This window comes from Ranitomeya variabilis, chromosome 2 (genome assembly GCF_051348905.1).
Source record: "Ranitomeya variabilis isolate aRanVar5 chromosome 2, aRanVar5.hap1, whole genome shotgun sequence".
Taxonomy (NCBI): Eukaryota; Metazoa; Chordata; class Amphibia; order Anura; family Dendrobatidae; genus Ranitomeya; species Ranitomeya variabilis.
The window spans coordinates 799,409,793-799,425,879 of record NC_135233.1 but is presented as its reverse complement, the minus strand read 5'-3'; the positions used below and the strand labels follow the sequence as shown (position 1 = coordinate 799,425,879).

The window sequence follows — 16,087 nt, the reverse complement described above, 5'->3', positions numbered from 1 at the left end:
TGATACAGGGTGGCCTTGTTACATACTTTCAAACAGGTGGGCTTTGCTCTCAGTGATATGCTCTCAGTAATGTACTTAGAGCCTAATATGTATATATAGATACTTATTTATTTATTTATTTATTTATTGATAACATTTATTCACTGTCTGCATTCTCACCTTATCATTATTAGGGGTCCTGGGCTTTTACATCTTAGTCCAGTCTATTGCACTTTATATTTATTACCATCTGTTGGAGAGGGCAGGGATGTGGTCTGTCATCTTCCCCATATTAGGAGATGACTGCTTTGTTTTCTTGTGTTGCATTTTGCATTTTTAATTGGTTTTAATTGTGTTATTTGTGTGTTATTGTTTCTGCTGTGGTATATTTAATAAAAGCCTTACCCTTTTTTTGAATATTCTAATATGTTTTTGGGTTTGCTCCCGTTTTTATGGACATGATCTTTTCTTCCATTTAGCCCTTATTTGGAGGGTTTGCATCAGTTAATGTAAAAGTTTTACTAGACCACTCCAATGTCTTAATTTTGTTTTTCTTAAGCCATTCAGAAGTAGACTTGCTGGTGTGTTTTTGATTATTGTCCTGTTGCATAACCCATGTGTGCTTCAGCTTTAGGTCACAAACAGATGGTCATACATTCTCCTTCAGGATATTTTAGTAGACAGCAGAATTCATGGTTCTATTTACCACAGCAAGTCTTCTAGGTCCTGAAGCAGCAAAACGGCCCCAGACTATCACACTTCCACCACCATATTTTACTGTTGCTATGACGTTCCTTTTCTGAAACGCTGTGTTACTTCTACGCCAGATGTAATGAGACATACACCTTTCAAAAAGTGTGCATCTTGGCACCATTCTAGTGGAAAACTGTTTATCCCCACACATGTATTATGGCGTGTGACAGAACGATTGACAGGTGAGGGATATGGTTGTTTTTATTTTAATTCTGTTACATGAGACATTGGCTTCTGTGGACTAGGTGATGAAGTGAGTATGGTTTAATTTTTAGATCCGCTAAGAAGTCTGTGTCATTCTTTCATTTAACGCCTTTCCGATATGTGCCATACATATATTGCTCTGTGGGAGCTGCGTTCATGCAAACAGCAGTATATGCACGTCGGCACGATCTCGCGGCCTCATGCTGAGCGCCACCACAATCGGGTGCAGTTGTCAGCTCTGTGTGAGAGCTGACACCCCCGCAGCAATGCCCACGATCAGTGCTAGCACCGATCACGCCATTTATCCCCTCTGATGACACTGTCAGTAGTGACAGCGACATTTTCGCCAAATTTCCGTCTTTTTTCACAAATAAACGCAAGTCATATCAAATAAATTTTACCACTATCATGTCGTACAATATGTCACGAGAAAACATTCTCAGAATCAGTGGGATTTATTTACAATATAACTATAGGATTAGTAAATAGTCTTATAGACGCCTCTACATTACTAAGCCATGGGCTTGATGTCACTGGACAATACAAAGGTGACATCAACCCCACATATATGAATCCCACTTGCCACCACCACAGGGCAAGTGGGAAGAGCCAGGCAAAGAATTGGAGCATCTAATAGATGTGCCTTTTCTGGGGCAGCTGGGGGCTGCTATTTTTAGGCTGAGGGTGGGGCAATATCCATGGCCCCTTACCAGCCTGAGAATACCATCCCCCAGCTGTCTGTTTTAGCTTGGCTGATTGTCAAAAGTTGGGGGGGCTCCATGCCATTTTTTAAATTATTTATATCATTAAATGGGGACCCCTCTTTTCTTGATAACCAGACCTGTTAACTCTGACAGCTGTCAGTTTTGCCTGGCTGGTTATCAAAAATACAGGAGAACCCCACGTAATCTTTTTAAATATTTATTTGTATATAGCACGGGTGGCGGCTGATAAATACTCCCATCAGCCGCCGCCTGCTTTTGCTGTTAACAGTTGAATACAATTCTCAACATTGTCCCCTGCTAGCGCTAATCGCAGCACGAGCAGGGGACAGTGATGAGAGCTGAACTTTAAGGAATAATAGGGTCTCGACATTATTTAGAACCAAAAAAGAAATAGACCTCTAGGAATTAACTTTTATTGAGATATATATATATATATATATATATATATATATATATATATATATATATATATATTAAAAATCAAGTTTTGCTTAAAAATGTTGCAATACAAAATATATACGAGTCAACAGGGAATAAGTATAATAACCTAATATGAAAAAAGGCTAATCTGTCCCTAGAAGAGCCCTAAGAGATCGCCCTACCTGTCAGCGGAGCTTGGCAACCTGGTTGTAGACGTGATGGTGCTCCTGCTCAACGTCGGTAGCTCTGAATGCCCTAAACACTGAAAAATACACAAAAATCACACTGATACATAGACATTTTTTCACACAAAGTACCCCTAGTATAGAGACTTAATGGTCTCATAGGGAAGTGAATAAATATCGCTATATTGCTATAGGTCATCTAAATGGGATGTAGCCAAGGTGTACAATCAAGTAAATAACAATTGGCTTTTATCATCACTGATATAACAAAAATAAAGGACTTGGGCAGATGTATATATGGAGATGTATATATAGTTCAATAGCCTATATAAAAAATAAGTCCTACTTGTCTGAAGATTAAGGCCATTTCTAACCGAAGTTCAAACAACCTTTAGATGTACTAGGGAAGAGAATAGATGTATTGCAGATATCTATACAATAGCAATCCCGTAACCCTGTAGTATAAGCACCAAAAATAGTCCCCTGTTGTTTCCAAAAATAGAAGAGCAATAATGTGGGTACAATGATAGGCATGGATACAAATAGCCATAAAGATTATCCCACAAAGTTGTGGTACTTATCAGCCATTAGCAAGGGTTCATCAGGGGATCCAGGGTTGAGGGCTTCAATATCCCCCCTTGGCCGAGATCAATGCTGTATGAGGCCAAGTGATGAGAGCTGTCTTCAGCAAAAACAGTGCCGCTGATTCCCAGGTGCCTGTTAGTGTCACACTGATGTGTAATCAGTGTGCACTTGTGTGGGACGTTTTGTGGCCCGTGCTGCTACCGGAGGCACTGATGTCTGAAAGAGCCCTTAGTGAACTCGGTCATTTACCAAACTTTGGCTGACTAAGCCGATTTTTAGGAAAAAAGCTCAGGAATCTGAACACGATTCCGAAAGTGCAACATTCGTGCTGAATTTGAGACTGGTGAACGTTTTCCGAATAAGTTCACTCATCTCTAATCCCCACAGCATGATATTGCCACTGCCATGTTTCACTGTGGGGATGGTGTTCTTGGGGTGATGAGCTGTGTTGGTTTGGCGCCAGACATAGCAATTAGGCTAGGTTCACATTTGCGGTTGAGTCCGCAACATTTCGTATGCAGCCACAAATGCTTGGCAAAATGCATGCAAATGCATGCAAATGCATGATAATGCTGCCTTTTTACCCGCATCAACTTACACATGACAGATAAAAAAATGCAACGTTTGCACGCGTTTTTGCATGCGTTCGCGTTGTTTATGGGCATGCGTTTGTTATGAAAAAATTTTTCAAGGAGAATTTTAATGACACAAGCTCCTTCTGCAAGTGTCCGCATGCGTATGGTGGTGGAAATTTGACGCCAAAAAAATTCTAACATGGTGTGTCAGCCATTCCCAGCCGCACACCACAAAAATACGCATGCGTAAGCAAACACAGGCGAATGCATACAAGCGCATGCACCGGCGTCTACAATGTTAAAGATAGGAAATAAAGACGGATGCGGATGTATGCGTCAGAAACGCTGCGGACACAACCGCAAATGTGAAACCAGCCTTACCTTGTTGGCCAAAAAGTTACATTGTGGTCTCATCTGACCACAGCACCTTCCTTCATACATTTGAGGAATTTCACACGTCTTTTAGCAAACTCAAAACAAGCTTTACAATTTTTGTGTGTAACTAAAGGCTTTTTTTTGCCCCTCTCTTCCATAAAGCCCTCCCTTATGGAGTGTGCGGGTTATTGTGGTCCTGTAGACAGATACTTCAGTCTCTGCTTTGGAACTCTGTAGCTCCTTCAGGGTTCTCTTTGGTCTCTGTGCTGCTTCTCTGATTAATGCCCTCCTGTCACGGGCTGAGAGTTTTGGTCGGCGGCCCTCTATTGGCAGATTTATTTTGGTACCATGTCCTTTTCATTTGATGATAATGGATTTGATGGGGCTCCAGGGGATCATCAGAGATTGGGATATTTTTTTTTATAACCAAAGCCTGACTTGTACTGCTCAAAAATGTGGTTCCTGACTTGTTTGGAGATCTGCTTGATCTTCATGGTGTTGTTTGGTTAGTGGTGCCTCTTTCTTACAGGTGTTGCAGCCTCAGTGGCCTTTCAGAAAAGGTGAGTATATACTGACAGACCAAGTGACACTTAGATTGGACACAAGGTGACTTCCTTTCATTAAGCATGTGACTTCTTGATTGCACCATAAATGTTTAAGGCCTTCATTGCAAAAGGGTGAATACATATGCACATGCCAATTTTTAGTTATTTGATCCCGAAAATTTAATTTATGCCTATATTTTTCTCACTTCACCAACTTACACTATTTAGTGGTGATGCATAGCACAAACAATGACATTTCAAAAATATTTAAATACAAGTTGTAATGTAACAAAGTAGATAAAAAGCCAAGAGGGTAATTACTTTCGGAAGCCACTGTATAGGGATTCCCACATTACAGGTAGGGCAAAGACTCTGGAAAAGTGACATGGCTCCTACCACCTTAAAAAAAATCCAGTGAAATCTTTGCTCCCAAATGCATTTCTACTTCTCACGACCAATGTGCCTAAATCGCAGTAAGTGGCCCCATTTTTGGCATTACTGTAGCGGAGACAGGCCACTTAACAATTTACAGAGTGCGCATCTTCAGAAGCACAAGCTTGGAGCAATGTATGGGCATTAAACTGGCATATATGCAGGAAACAAAAAAAAACATTGTGTGGATGTTACAAAGTGAAAACAACTGGGGCCAAAATAGTCACTGCAGCTGTAGATGACAGTGAGAGATGCAGTTTCCAAAATGGGGTCACTTTGGGGGGGGGGGGGGGGGGTTCTACTGTTCTGGCACCTTCGGAGCTATGTAAATGTTGACCACAAATTCTTCTAGCAAAATCTGTGCTCCAAAAGCGAAACGGTGCTCCTTCCTTCTCAGCCCTGACATGTGGCCAAACACTTATTTCACTTTGTATCTTTGGTCATTTTGCCTATGCACCAAGTTGGGCACAAAATGGCGAGTTTCTTGCACATTTCCATTGTGAGCTCTTCCAGTCTCTTTACCCACAGACATGAAAATAAACAATTACAGCAAGTTTGTCCTTAGTGTTGCAATACTTGAAATAAATCCAATATAAATACCAGACAGATAAGACACACAGCCTTGCATCAACAACCACTAACAGCATATAGCAACAGACTGACCCTTTAGGCTGTGTGCACACGTAGCAGATTTTTTGCGTTTTTTTCGCGGTTTTTCGCTATAAAACTGCAAAAAAAACGCTAACATTAAGCATCCTATGTAACAGATTGCAATCCGCATTTTTTGTGCACATGCTGCATCTTTTTCATGAGCGGAATCGCAATCCAGAAAAAAACACAGCATGTTCATTAAAATTGCGGAATCGCGGCGATTCTGCACACATAGGAATGCATTGATCTGCTTACTTCCCGCCCGGGCCTGTGCACACCATGCGGGAAGTAAGCAGATCAAGTGCGGTTGGTACCCAGGGTGGAGGAGAGGAGACTCTCCTCCACGGACTGGGCAACATATAAGTGGTAAAAAAAAAAGAATTAAAATAAAAAATAGCGATATACTCACCTTCTGGCGGCCCGACCTTCTCAGAGGCTTCCGAGGTGTGTGTGAAGGACCTGCGATGACGTCGCGGTCACAATGGAAGGTCCTGAACACACAGCATTAGGAACGGAAGCCGCTGAGGTGAGTATAACCTTTTTTTTAATTTTTTTTATTATTTTTAACATTCTATCTTTTACTATAGATGCTGCATAGGCTGCATCTATAGTAAAAAGTTGGTCACACTTGTCAAACACTATGTTTGACAAGTGTGACCAACCTGTCAAACAGTTTTCCAAGTGATGCTACAGATCGCTTGGAAAACGCTATCATTCTGCAAGCTAATTATGCTTGCAAAACGCTAGTTTTCTGCGGGTATATGCATGCTAATTCTGCATGCGATATACCCGCGGCAGGAGGCGCAGAATTGCTGCGGAAATTTCCGCGGCAATTCTGCTACGTGTGAACTCAGCCTTAGGGTATGTGCACACGTCCAGATTTCTTGCAGAAATTTCCTGAAGAAAACCGGAAATTTTCTGCAAGAAATCCGCAGTTTTTTTTCGCGGTTTTTTTTAGCATTCTGCAAGCGTAATTAGCTTGCAGAATGCTAAAGTTTTCCAAGCGATCTGTAGCATCGCTTGGAAAACTGACTGACAAGTTGGTCACACTTGTCAAACATACTGTTTGACAAGTGTGACCAACTTTTTACTATAGATGCTGCTTTAGAATGTTTAAAAATAATAAAAAAAATAAAAAAATGGTTATACTCACCCTCTGCAGACAGCCGATCTCAGCGGCGTCCGTTCCTATAGATGCCGGTGTGGTTCAGGACCTTCGATGACGTCGCGGCTTGTGATTGGTCGCGTGAGTCACATGAGCGGTCACGCGACCAATCACAAGACAGCGACGTCATCACAGGTCCTGAACCACACCGGCATCTATAGGAATGGAAGAGAAAGCATGCGCCGGAGAGGCTGGAACACTTCGGGGGCCATCAGAGGGTGAGTATATCACTATTTTTTATTTTAATTCTTTTTTTTTTACCAATTATATGGTGCCCAGTCCGTGGAGGAGAGTCTCCTCTCCTCCACCCTGGGTACCAACCGCACATAATCTGCTTACTTCCCGCATGGTGGGCATAGCCCTGAGCGGGAAGTAAGCAGATCAATGCACTCCTAGGTGTGCGGAATCCCCGCAATTCCGCATTTTTAATGAACATGTTGCTTTTTTTTCCGCGATGCGATTTTTTCGCGGAAAAAAATGCAACATTTGCACAAAAAATGCGGAATACCCTGTAAATAATAGGAGGCATATGTTAGCGTTTTTTTCGCGTTTTTATCACATTTTTATAGCGAAAAAACGCGAAAAAAACGCGAAAAATCCTGAACGTGTGCACATGGCCTAAATGTAAGACATTTGTAGAGTATCCTGGTTGTTTTTTTATTGACCAACTTGCAGCATTAAACGACCGCCGATTGATGACATACTTGCGGTCATTTAATAGATAGCTTGTTTACTGAGGCTGACTGCATCTCCCATGTGCAAAAACTGATGAGTAATAGATCTCTCTGTGTGCATAGGCTGTCATTGTTTTTGGCACTACATTGTTTACTGAGAATGATGTGCTACTGAGTACATTGATTTTTAAGTAAATCAAAAGATCATTTCACCTGATGAACTAGTATTTTGCTCGTTAGTCGGGTGAAGAGCACCCTGTGTACACTGCACATTTATCTGTAAAATGGCTTCCATGTCCCGTAGGTGCTTAAGCTTTCTACTGTATTGCTATTGTGGCATGCCCCTTTATACTTTGCATTTATGGAGCTATTCTCACCTAAAACATTGTTTCAAAGGAAGAAGATGGGGTCCAGCAGGTTCTATACAGCAGTGCAGGATGTATGGAGACTGTGAAGAGGACGCTGCAATGTGGACAAATCTGTAGATAGGCTATACACATTAGCCTAACACGCAAAGTCCAGCCAATGATCTATTGTGCAAGTAATGGTAAACTGACTGAACAGAGAACTAGTCTGAACTGGTGCATAACCAAAAACAACTTACATAGCAAATAGATCAATGGCTGCACTCAATTGTACTAAAGCAAGGGAATGTGTGATACATGAAATATGAATAGCATAATGGCTTGTGAAATCTATGAAAAAACACATGAGATGCTTAGCACAAAATTTGGCCCAAAAATGTGAGCCCATCCACCAACGTCAAGGTAATCTCATGGATCGGATGGGTCCCTGACCTGACTGCCTAGTGTGAACACTTACCTCTGTACCATTTTTTTCTGATTTGAACACCCTGCCTTCACCATGCTGTGATTTTAATTACATCCAAACACAGTTGGTTCCGACCTTCCTATAAATGCAGGCTTTATTATGATATTAGCCAGAGGTAAGTGCTCACACTAGGCAGTTAGGTCAGGGACCCATCCGATCCATGAGATTACCTTGACGTTGGTGGATGGGCTCACATTTTTGGGCCAAATTTTGTGCTAAGCATCTCATGTGTTTTTTCATAGATTTCACAAGCCATTATGCTATTCACATTTCATGTATCACACATTCCCTTGCTTTAGTACAATTGAGTGCAGCCATTGATCTATTTGCAGAGATCTATTGTGCATCGGGGTGTTCTGAGCTTTCCCACAGTGGAAGATTTCATAAAAGGACTATGTGCATTGCTCATTCAGGAAGAAAGCCATTACCATTCGGTTTATTGAAGTACACACGCATCCTTGGCCCATAGTCTATGTTTGTATAGCCACTGTTTATTCCATCAGTCATTAAAGGGGATCTATTACCAGGTTTGCTACCCCATCTGAGAGCAGCATAATGTAGGTTCAGATACACTTATTCCAGAGATGCATCACTTACTGCGGTGCTTACTGAAGTTTTGATATCACTGTTTTATTTGTTGTAGATTAGTGTTCAGCGAATGTGCTCGAATAAGGTGTTATCTTACCATGCTTGGGTGCTAACAGATTATCTTTGGCATGTTCGAATAATATGTTAGAGTGCCATGGCTGCATGTCTCGGGGCTGTTCGACATCTGCAACCCATGCAGGGGATGCCTAACAAATAGTTCGTACCGAACACGTACTGTTCGGGCACGGACACTGAACACGGACTTCACCAGGAAGTCCGTGTTACTGTTCGGGTTCGGCCCCCGAACACCGGATATTTGTCATTCTGTTATGTGCATGACAGTGTGGCAAACACCGCTTCTGATCGACGTTGAAATCATCCCCGTCGGTGAGAGTGCCGTGGTTCCCACACTGTGAAAAGACAGCGTGAGCACGCAGCTGTGATTGGAGGTATAAAGTTTACCTCCGGTCACTGGTGTCAGCTGAAGGGACTACTGTTCCCTTCAGTCTACGCCTGCTGCTGCTAATCACAGTCAGAGTAGGAGCAGCTGATGGGAGTATTCATAAGCCGGCTCCTGCTCTGTAAATAAATAATAAAAAAATTGGTGTGAGTTCCCCTGTATTTTTGATAACCAGCAAGGCAAAACTTATAGCTGGGGGATGCAACCCTCAGCTGTCAGCTTCATCAATGCTGTTTATCAAGAATAGGGGAGTCCCCAGGCTGTTTTTTTTAATTATTTAAATAAATAATAAAAAAAAAACATTTTTGAAAACCAGCCTTGCTAAAGTAGAGAGCTGGGGCTGGTATTCTTAGGATGGTAAGGGGCCATGGATACTAACCCCCAGCTTAAAAATAGCAGCCCACAGCCGCATAGAAAAGGCGCATCTATTAGATGCGCCAATTATGGCATTTTGCCCAGCTCTTCCCACTTGCCATGTAGTGGTGGCAAGTGGGGTAATATTTGTGGGGTTGATGTCACCTTTGTATTGCCTGGTGACATTAAGCCCACAGATTAGTAATGGAGAGGCATCTATAAGATGAGTAATCCTATAGTTATATTACTAATTCTATAGTTCTATGGTAAATAAAGACACAGCCAGTATAAAGTCTTTATTTGAAATACAACTAAATACTTTTTCATCTTTATTTAAAAATAACAAACACAGTTATACTCACCTATCGCCTAATTTCACTGAATCCCTCATCTCCTGTAATACAACAAAAATAAAAAACACCGGAGGCTTCAGGAAAATGGCTGCCGGAGGCCGTACGTGCAAAAGTTGAGATCTCGGTGGCCATTTTCCTGAAGCTGAGTGTCGCCGAGATTTCAATCTGTGCACGCACGGCCGCCGGAGGACATTTTCATGAAGCCTCCGGCGGCCCATGGCTTCAGGAAGATGGCTGCAGGGAAACCGGTGATGCAGTCTGTTCACCATAGACACTGGGCAGCTGCGCCGCCACATTTTTGCTGCCAGCATTCTGAAGAAGGGACCCTGGTCAGGTGCACTCCACACCGCCCACCGCCACAGCATGGGCACACCTCTGACACAACCACCCTGTAGGCCAGCTTTCGAACCATAAGACGCACCCCTCTTTTTAATTCCAAATTGCTTTGGGGAAAAGTGTGTCTTATAGTCCGAAAAATATGGTAATGATCCCACAGACATGGATTACGGCGAGTGACAGAACGACGGACAGGTGAGGGATATTGATGTTTTTTTATTTTTGATTTATTACAGAAGACAAGGGCTTTGCTGGAATTAGGTGTTAGGTGAGTATAACTGTGTTTGTTACTTTTAATTAAAAAGTAAAACTGTATTTTGTTTTATTTCAAATGAAAGACTTTATTCTGGCTGTGTCTTTATTTGTAATATAACTATAGGATTAGTAATGGAGAGGTGTCTTATAGACGCCTCTCCATTACTAAGTGGTGGGCTTGATGTCACAATATAATACAAAGGTGACATCAACCCCACAAATATGAATTCTACTTGCCACTGCTACAGGGCAAATGGGAAGAGTCAGGTAAAGTGCCAGAATTGGCGCATCTAATAGATGTGCCTTTTCTGGGCGGCTGCAGGCTGCTATTTTTAGACTGGGGGGCAATATCCATGGCCCCTTACCAGCCTGAGAATACTAGCTCCCAGCTGTCTGCTTTAACAAGGCTTGTTGTCAAAAATGGGGGGGACCCCACACCATTTTTAACATTTTTTAATTTAAATCATTTAAAAAAACAGAGTGGTGAGCTCTCTATTCTTGATAACCAGCCTTGCTTCTGCTGACAGATGAGGGTTGCAGCCCCCAGCTGTGAGTTTTGCCTGGCTGGTTATCAAAAATACAAGGGAACTCACGCCAATTTTTTTTTAAATTATTTATTTACAGCGCAGGAGACAGCTGATGAATACTCCCATCAGCCGTCGCTTGTTCTCACTCTTATTTGCAACAGCAGGTGTCGGCTGATGGGAGCAGTAGTCCCATCAGCTGACGCCAGTGACAGGAGGTAAACTTTGCACCTCCGAGCACAGCTGCATGCTCAAGCTGTCTTTTGACAGCATGGGAAACTCAACTTTCTGACCGGCGGGGATGATTTTACTGCCGATCGGAGGCGGTGTTTGCCATGCTGTCATGCACATGACAGCGTGGCAAACACTGGGTGTCCAGGCCCTCCATTTAAGTGAAGGTGGTCCGGGTTCGGATCTGGGGACTGTTCTGGTACCCAAACCCGAACTTTTTGTAACTGTTCGGTCAAACCTACTGGACAATATTGTAGATCTACCAGTTATCTGAATGCTGAGCTCTATTTAACCCCACCATTGACAGTTTTCTGTATACACTGTGTATAGGCAGAAAGCTGCCAATCAGAGCTGGGGGTGGGGTTATACAGAGCTCATGAATTTGGAGGACTACCTGGAGCAGGTTTACTAGTCGTCTAGTGATAATCTCATGCTGATAAAACAGTGATTTTATTAAAACTACAAATTACAGCGAGCAGCTCAGTAAGTGATACATCCCTGGAATCGTGGTTTGTCTCAACATTATGCTGCTCTCAGATTAGGTGGAAAAAACTTGGTGACATATTCCCTTTTATTTGGCTGTACAGCATTTGCAGACATCTAATTATACTTATAATACATATGCAAAAAGTATTGTTAGAATTCTGTGCCCAGTACAGCATTAAATAAGTGATAACTGTTTGACAAGTATTTTCTAGTATTGAAGCATGGCAATATAAGTAATACCTCTGGGTAGTCTGCATTACAGTAGTGATAAACAGACAAATGTGACACTTCTCCCTCGTCTCTCACATTTTCAGCTTTTTTTTAAGTTCAGTAAATAGGCTGGAAATAAAATGTGTTAGGCTACTTTCACACTAGCGTTAACTGCATTCCGTCACAATGCGTCGTTTTGCCGAAAAAAAACGCATCCTGCAAAAGTGTTTGCAGGATGCGTTTTTTCACCATTGATTAACATGAAGCGACGCATTGTGACGGATTGCCACATGTCGCACCCATCATGCGACGGATGCGTCGTGCAGTGGCGGACCGTCGGGAGCAAAAAACGCTACATGTAACGATTTTTGCTCACGACGGTCCGCTTTTTCCGACCGCGCATGCGCGGCCGGAACTCCGCCCCCACCTCCCCGCACTTCCCCGCACCTCACAATGGGGCAGCGGATGCTCTGGAAAAATGCATCCGCTGCCCCCGTTGTGCGGCGGAGACAACGCTAGCGTCGGGAACGTCGGCCCGACTCACAGCGACGGGCCAAGCCCGACGCTAGTGTGAAAGTAGCCTTAGGGTATGTTTCCACGTTCAGGAAACGCTGCTTGTTTGACGCTGCGCAGCGCTGCAGCGTCAAACAAGCAGCGTCCAGATGTTCCTGCATAGTGGAGGGGATTTGATGAAATCCTGTCTCCACTATGCGTGGAAACCCGCACGCGGCGGCCCTGCGACTACGGACATGCTGCGCGTCTTTTCAGATCGCAGCATGCCCGTACACCTTATCACAGGGCCCTATGGGAGCGAGCGATCGATCATCCCGGATGTGAAGAGTTAACACATCTGGCATGATCGCGTCCCATTAAGGGGGCGGGGCTTAGTGCCGAGCGGCGATACCGCCGCCCATCCGTACCGTGGAGAAATAGCCTAAATGGTGTGAACTGAATTCTATTTACACTACAGAGTAACTAATAATAATAATAACTAGATGGGTATTTCCTGAAGGAACTACAGATAGTGCTTTGGAATGGTGCCCAGGCTGCCCCTGCAAGACTTTCACACTTGGGTGCCCCTCAGATGCTGGTTTGGTAGTTGTAGCTCCTTAGGGTTGAGGATTTGGTGGGCGGGGCCACTCTGGGTCCGATTTGGTGGGCTGGGTCACTCTGGGTCCGATTTGGTGGGCCGGGCCACTATGGGTCCGATTTGGTGGCCCGGGCCACTCTGGGTCCGATTTGGTGGCCCGGGCCACTCTGGGTCCGATTTGGTGGCCCGGGCCACTCTGGGTCCGATTTGGTGGCCCGGGCCACTCTGGGTCCGATTTGGTGGCCCGGGCCACTCTGGGTCCGATTTGGTGGCCCGGGCCACTCTGGGTCCGATTTGGTGGCCCGGGTCACTCTGGGTCCGATTTGGTGGCCCGGGTCACTCTGGGTCCGATTTGGTGGCCCGGGTCACTCTGGGTCCGATTTGGTGGCCCGGGTCACTCTGGGTCCGATTTGGTGGCCCGGGTCACTCTGGGTCCGATTTGGTGGCCCGGGTCACTCTGGGTCCGATTTGGTGGCCCGGGTCACTCTGGGTCCGATTTGGTGGCCCGGGTCACTCTGGGTCCGATTTGGTGGCCCGGGTCACTCTGGGTCCGATTTGGTGGGCCGGGTCACTCTGGGTCCGATTTGGTGGGCCGGGTCACTCTGGGTCCGATTTGGTGGGCCGGGTCATTCTGACTGACAGCAGGATAAGGGAATGGCTGATAACAGAGAATAGACTGACAGCAGGACAAGGGAATGGCTGATAACAGAGAGAATAGACTGACAGCAGGACAGGGGAATGGCTGATAACAGAGAGAAATAGACTGACAGCAGGACGGGGAATGGCTGATAACAGAGAGAAATAGACTGACAGCAGGACGCGGAATGGCTGATAACAGAGAGAAATAGACTGACAGCAGGACAGGGGAATGGCTGATAACAGAAAGAAATAGACTGACAGCAGGACAGGGGAATGGCTGATAACAGAGAGAAATAGACTGACAGCAGTACGGGGAATGGCTGATAACAGAGAGAAAAAGATGGGTATTTCCTGAAGGAACTACAGATAGTGCTTTGGAATGGTGCCCGGGTTGCCCCAGCAAGACTTTCACACTTGGGTGCCCCTCAGGCGCTGGTTTGGTAGTTGTAGCCACTCTGGGTCCGATTTGGTGGGCGCTGTATACTGCGCGGCTCTGCGCTGTATGCTGCGCGGCTCTGCGCTGTATGCTGCGCGGCTCTGCGCTGTATGCTGCGCGGCTCCGCGCTGTATGCTGCGCGGCTCCGCGCTGTATGCTGCGCGGCTCCGCGCTGTATGCTGCGCGGCTCCGCGCTGTATAATGCGCGGCTCCGCGCTGTATGCTGCGGGGCTCCGCGCTGTATGTTGCGGTGCTCCGCGCTGTATGCTGCGCGGCTCCGCGCTGTATGCTGCGCGGCTCCGCGCTGTATGCTGCGCGGCTCCGCGCTGTATAATGCGCGGCTCCGCGCTGTATAATGCGCGGCTCCGCGCTGTATACTGCGGGGCTCCGCGCTGTATGCTGCGCGGCTCCGCGCTGTATGCTGCGCGGCTCCGCGCTGTATGCTGCGCGGCTCCGCGCTGTATGCTGCGCGGCTCCGCGCTGTATAATGCGGAGCTCTGCGCTGTATACTGCGGGGCTCTGCGCTATATGCTGCGCGGCTCTGCGCTGTATGCTGCGGGGCTCTGCGCTTTATACTGTAATAATAATAAGACTACAGATAGTCCTTTTGAATTGTGCTGTGCTGTCACTTTAAGAGCTGATATTATCTGACAAAACGGTGACCTGGTGGAGTTGGTTGGCGTTGGCATAGTAACTGTGTCTGACTGCGCATATCAATGAGCTAATCAGCCAGGTGGCATTTGGCAGTTAAGTTATTTTTAGAAATTGCCTCAGAAACCAGCCCATTTTAAACGTATAGCAAAATTTCCCTATTGAAATGCATTGAAACAATGCTTTCCAATGAGGGGGAAACAATTTTCAAATGCAAATTGCGCCAAAACTACAAATCCGATCGACATGAAAATAACTTAGCACACCTCTCGTGGACGCTGGCTTCGAAATGACACCTCACTGGAGTCTGTGCGTTCAGCGGTTCGGGCCGCATTAACTGCGAAAAAAAGCCTAATAATAAGAAAAATAATAATAAGAAGAAGTTTACCACGATGGAATAACAGTATAGTGCTTTGTTCCAAAGCACTATAATAATATTAATAATTAAAAATAAATATTACCAATACAAAAAAGTCTGGTTCCTAAGGCCAGTTGTGGAAACCTCCTCCTTCCATAATGAATAATTACTACATGCGGCGTTGCTGGGACTGGATGGCGTTATTCCCGCAGATGTGTAGACGGACTGGCGGTGCAGAAGTATACATATCGGGGCTATACTTGTCCTGCTGCTTAGCAAATAATACCAGCGAAGAGCCATCATCAGGCTGCCAGGACATATTAGCAGCTATGTTTAGACAGGACCAGCTTATACAGAAAGCGTATGGGGCACATGCCGGGGTCTCCAGCACCTTAGTGACGTCCCTCGCACAGTTTGCTTTACCTCTTCAAAGACAGTCTGAATAATAAGAGATGATTTTAAGAAATGATTTAAAGTATTCATCCACAATAAAACTAGAGTCATAACATAACTAGAAGCATTGTGATATTGTGGGAAGCCACTGCCAAATTATATAACAAGATGTGTCCTATGCCAACTTTGATCTCTTACATGATTACTGTGTTGATTTTTTTCCTACCCAGGAAGCAAAAACCAATGACGTTTAGCTCTGGCTGTATATGTCACCTGTACTTTGATTCTGTGCGCTGAGCTGTATTAGGAAATGACAAGCCTGCTGCACATCATCTTTACCGCCATCTAGAGGTATACTGACTATATTGCTGAGTCATCAATTACCATTTCCGTAATAAAGCAGTATAATATGGAATTTGGCCTCTCCAGATGGTATATCTAACCATGGAAACTTAAGGGACCTAATCTCATGTCGTTGTAGTGTATCGTGAGCTCTTACTGTGTCAGCGGACAGGAAGTATGACTGCAAACAAGGCAGTAGGATCACATTACCTGTGACTATCTTCTCTCTCTGTAAAGGCCCAACTGAAACCTATTCTGCATCCTCTACGGCCTCAGGCACAG

The 16,087-nt window shown here is 44.8% G+C and overlaps 1 long non-coding RNA gene across 1 annotated transcript; it reads right to left on the bottom strand.

Moving 5' to 3' along the window:
• Positions 1-2,261: 2,261 nt before the first annotated feature.
• Positions 2,262-15,619, bottom strand: LOC143809932 (uncharacterized). Its single transcript, XR_013222543.1, has 3 exons — positions 15,174-15,619; positions 14,979-15,063; positions 2,262-2,343 (listed from the first exon to the last, which is right to left on the bottom strand). It is a non-coding gene; the product is annotated as an uncharacterized LOC143809932 (long non-coding RNA).
• Between the last annotated feature and the right edge of the window lie 468 nt (positions 15,620-16,087).